Source organism: Rhinolophus sinicus, chromosome 4 (genome assembly GCF_057876585.1).
Source record: "Rhinolophus sinicus isolate RSI-liver-muscle chromosome 4, RSI-T2T, whole genome shotgun sequence".
Taxonomy (NCBI): Eukaryota; Metazoa; Chordata; class Mammalia; order Chiroptera; family Rhinolophidae; genus Rhinolophus; species Rhinolophus sinicus.
Genome location: NC_142504.1, coordinates 32,708,802 through 32,714,090, shown reverse-complemented (window position 1 = coordinate 32,714,090; position 5,289 = coordinate 32,708,802).

Below are 5,289 nucleotides of genomic sequence, written 5' to 3'. Positions count from 1 at the left end.
ATTTTCTGCTTTTTGAACACACTAAACCATTTAATCTTTATGGAGAAAATGAGAATAATATTTTTGAAATATGTACATGTGCTTTTTCCTTGTTTACATTTCATTGTGTGTTATTTTCTCACTATTCCTCAGGAGGCATATTGTCTTAGAGATGATTAGAATTATTATTGCAAGAAGATAAAGAGAAGGAATTAATGTTGAGCTTTGACACTCAAACTAGAATTTAGAGCGATCATGGTAAAAGAATGGTTCCGAAAGGCAGACTTTGGAATGAAAACTTTCTTAAAAAAAAAAAAAAATTAGCTCATATTAACATCAAGCACCAATTCTGGAAACCTCAAACATAAGCTTTTACTCCAAGCCGTACAGAGATCTCAGGTTATGATGTAGGAAAATACCTTTTCAAGGTGAAAAGAAAGAATAGTCTGTGCCTCTGGCCCACGGTCGTATGGGGAGAAAAGAAAAGGGCAATCAGATCTGCAATGTTTCCTTACTTCACTTCTTTGAGGTAACATCCCAAAAAGAAAGAGGGATTTTTTTTTTTTTAAGTTGAATAAAAAGTCAAAAGCATAAGGAGACTACCATGCAGGGTGATCGCACATCAACATGGTAGGGACAGTAGCTATAGCAGAAACATGCATCTCCATGGGTTACCTGAGGCAGTATCCTGGTTTTCAGTGCCGCACACGCAACAGAAAAAGGACCCAGAAGTTCTACATGCCTCAAGGGGGAATGATGTACTAAGAATAATAGCAAACATGCATTGACTGTTTATAAATATGCCAGGCCCCCTTCTCAGCACATTGTCTTTATTAACTCATTTAATCCATGCAACCACACACTGAGGAACTTAATATCGTTATCCTCATATAACAAAGGAGAAAATGGAGGCAAGTAGTGTTTAAGTAATTTCCCCAAAGAGGTATAGATATTGAGGGTTAGAGCACATTGCAGAAAAGCTTGCTGCAGTGGGGCCAGATGGCTGAAGGCTTTACAGTAGGCTCAGTGATAAAAGCAGTGATAGCTAGCCATACTGCCGGTGAGGAAGAGTTAGCAAGGAGGATCACTGGGTTCTGATAAGGCCAAGAGATCAAACCACAGGGGAGGCAAAGTGATGGTACTAGTCTCCTCCCCATACCTTAGCTGATGGCAGCAGTGAATGAGAATCTCCCCTGCAGCAGAAACTGGCATAAAGGACACACAAGTGCTTCTTCCCTAATGCCATTGAGCCCATAAGCTTCTCCCACACTCATCTACCATCTTGAGAAGAACATAAGAAGGGGAGAAATGACTCTGACATGGAGTTAAATTTGGAATTATTGATTACCTATTAAGGGCTGTTTTAAATTAAAACAACAGCAACAACAAAAGAAACTAGATTAGAGGACATTGATTTTAGTGATTGGCAGTGTTGTTGTTGGTTGTTGTTTTTTTTGTGTTTTTTTTGACAACTTCCATTGTTCAGTGATGGTGGTACATGCTTTTCTTCTCCTCTGCCTGGCAAAGTCTAACTCATCCTTTAAGGCCTAATCCAAATATTATCTCCTTTGTGAAAATAACCCCAGAAGTCCAGGCAGTTAGTAAACTTCGCCCTTGTGCTCCTAAAGCACATACGTAGTTCACAGACCTCTATTACATTGTCTGGCACCCATCTTCTGTTCTGTTTATCTCTTCCTCTAGAACACTGGTATATTATAGGCCTCAATAACCGTTTCTCAAATTAATGAGCAACCAAATAGGAATGTTTGTGTTAACATCATGGAATTCCTGCCAATAAAAAAATAGTTTTACTTGAAACACATCGTTGGACAGACACAGTGTTAGAGCTCCATGAAAACCACAAAGTACAGCTGACTTGGGTACAGAGGGCACAAATTCAAGGTCTTTTCATGCATAGATTCTTTTTGTAAGCATAAGATAACGAGAAAACCATGCTCGGCTGTCACCCCTAAAGTGAAACTAAATCCATAAAAACAGCACAAGCTTCTATGTTCTTTTGTTAATTTATTTGTATATTTACTTGCCCCCATTGGATCATAATAATATCAGATTGGATCATCTGAAGTGTGGGTCCATCTCCTTAGACCTGACAGTTACACAGTTGAGAACACTCAGAAAATATTTGTTAAAGAAGTAAATGAGTGGATTTTTACTTGAGTCTTGATGTTTTTGCACTTGTCCATCTTAATACTCCGAATCCTTTAGAATCATCCAAAAAGCATGATAGATGACACATGCCTAGGAGCCATGCCTAGGCGTTCTGATTCACAAGCTGTGGTTTGAGAGTGAGGAATCTGCATTTTAATATGTACCTCAGGTGACTCCGGTGCAGGTCAGAGCTTGGTTCTGAGAAACGCTAGCCTAGAGAGTCAATTTCATTTTATTTTCTGCCCTAGCTGCATTTTAAGCCATGATTGAATTTATTCCTACTGTGTATTACCTTATAGAGAGGTAATTTGCCATTAACTTTTACACAGTAGCCAGTTTTATACAAGTGTTACGTTATTCACAAGACTGTTCTTAATGAGGCTTTCACATACCACTCAACTAAAACTTTGCAATACTGATCCCCCACCACTTTCTCTGCTTTTTCTCCAGTTCATTTATCACACATAAATAGATTATATAATCTACGTATTTATTTTCTTTCTTTTCTGTCTTCCTCCAATAGAGTGCCCATGCCAAAGAGGAGGGGGAATTTTGTGTTTCCTTTCCCAGTCTCTAGAACTGTGCCAGTTACTTATGAAGTGAATGAAATAATTGTTGAATTGAAGAAAATAAATGGCCAATTATGAGAAATTCTACCTGCAGACATAGAAATCACAGGGACTGTATGGGGTTCGCGCTCCACGGATTCTTCGCTTTCAGCTATGTACCACTTGCTAAATAGAAACAGGAAGCTGCCTTTTACTGCCATTTCTTTTAAAATCACTAGTAATACGGTTTCTTTGAAAATTGCCTATAACTATTGCAATAGCTTGAGAGAATGCTGTCTTTTTCCAGCCATAATTTCCTGAACAAGAGTGCTCCCAGCCAGTCATCTTTCTGCATAACTTTTATTGAAATCTGTTCAGTCTGGATCCCCCCTCAGCTCTATCAAATTAAAACTTCCCTATCCATAATACGGCTCCTGTAACAGCCATTTAGTTTATAATGAAAGTCAGTGTCTGGCTATTGACTCAAGGTGAGGTGGTTCTATTTCACATTCTCATAGAAATCTGCAAAGGGCCGGAGGGTCTACAACCATGGTCCAGCCTGCATTCTAATAGAATTTGATGATGATTTTTAAAAATTCAATTTATAAGTGATGAATAGTAGTCGAAGTGATATGCTTTACACTGATTCATTGATGTTACAAGCTGGAAAATTGAGCTTAAAACTGAAAAAATATATAATAAAGTTATTACAAAAGATTATTTTTATAACTACATCTGCTTGGACATTTTAAAATTTATAATTGAAATATAACTGAAATGTTTCATGAGATATATACCTTCACCTTATGTATGATCACTTGTTAATAACAGTAACTTAGATTTTCTGACTTCTTCCGTTTTACACATGAGTTTGATATAGAATCCCATCCCCAGGTACTGAAGTCATCTAGGCACAGGATGATACATTGGGCCACAATTCCCCTTGTTCTGAATACTTTGAATATAACATAAGTTAGGACTGGAAAATATATATATAAAATCAGGATGGTAGGAGCAAAATTGGGCTTCTTTTGTCCATTTAGCATAAAAGCTGTCATCTATTAGTCAGGTTGTATAGTGTTTTGCAATTTCACATACGTCATCACAGTTGGTCCTGTTATAACCTTCTAGATAGAATGGCCATAGCATGATACTATAAATAGCACTCACTTTAACTCTCAAAAGTATCCCAAGAAAACGTATATGGTCAGTTACTTATAATTAGGGGAGATTTTATTATCTCTGTGTTACATATGAGAACCCAAACTCTCAGATTGTTTAATTGTTTGTGCTTAATTCTTATTGATTTGTTTAATGGTATGGATAAAAGTAAAACCAAAACTTTAGTTTTCTAACTTCTAAGTTATATGATATTTCCTTTGAACCAGAATCTATAGTATAATAGAAGTAGGCATTCCATAAATTCTTCCAAAATCAACCCTTTTTTAGATAGTAACTGTATAATTAAATACAGGTGTGTCAATGGGGAAAGAAAACTGCATTTATAAAACACCTATTTTGCCCTGTGGAATAACATTTGTTGTATAATTAAATCTGCACAAAACCTTCTAATTAACATAAGTGTGATGCTTCCCATGTTATAAGGAGGAAATTGAAGTTCAGAGAGTTTAAGTAACTTGCTCTGGTAGATGCAGCTAGTAAGTGACCCAACAAAGATTCAAACCCAGATTTGATTGCAAAACCCATGGTACACCAGAATATTTTAAGGCCGTAGGCTTAAGTGCATACATGCATGCAAAGTACAGTCTTTTCAGTGCAATCTGTAGAAACCATGTAATGTTCAAAGGATCAAGACCTCACCAAAAATAATGTGAAGTAACTACATTAAAAACAATGTAAAGTAATTCAACTAAAATGTTGCGGTTTATTGGTAGAGTACTATCAAGTGTTTTGATTCTTAGGTCAGTCACCATTTTTCCTTATCAAGCTACCTCTACTATTGTCCTGAAAGTGGATATTTTCAGCAAAAACTATGGAACCAGGAACCATGTACTGGCTTTCCTAGAGCTAGTTAACTTGGAAGCCATCATTTTAAATTTCAGAAAGTCCCTGTTGGATGGAAGGCTGCGTGCATGTTTGGGAATAAAATATTGCTTTTCTCTTTCATTTTATTTCCATTTTCTTCCTTTTGACTACCATAGAAGACAACTACCAGCTGTTGAAGGTCAAACACAAGCAGAGGACAATGAAGTATATTGAAGTCTGAGAGGAAAATCTTGCATTGATGCAATTGAACTTTTATTTCCACCATGTTTGTGTTCCAGAGAACCTGTTTTGGGGAAGGCCCGAGTTTCTATTTATTTTCTTTTGCACTAATATCCAAGACAATGTCTTTTGAGAGACAAACAATTGATGGCATTTTAATTTCACGTTAGATGTGCCATTTAATTAAACCTACACATTTTAAGCCACAGGCATGCACAACACAAAACGCAGCGTATTTTCTATGCCATACTAGAAAATCTAATTAGAAACGTTGTTTCTGAAGTAAATAAATATCTACCTACATTAGGGAGCGTTTTACAGGGTAGAGTCTTGAAGATGATGTTCCTGGTTCAGACAATCACATGTA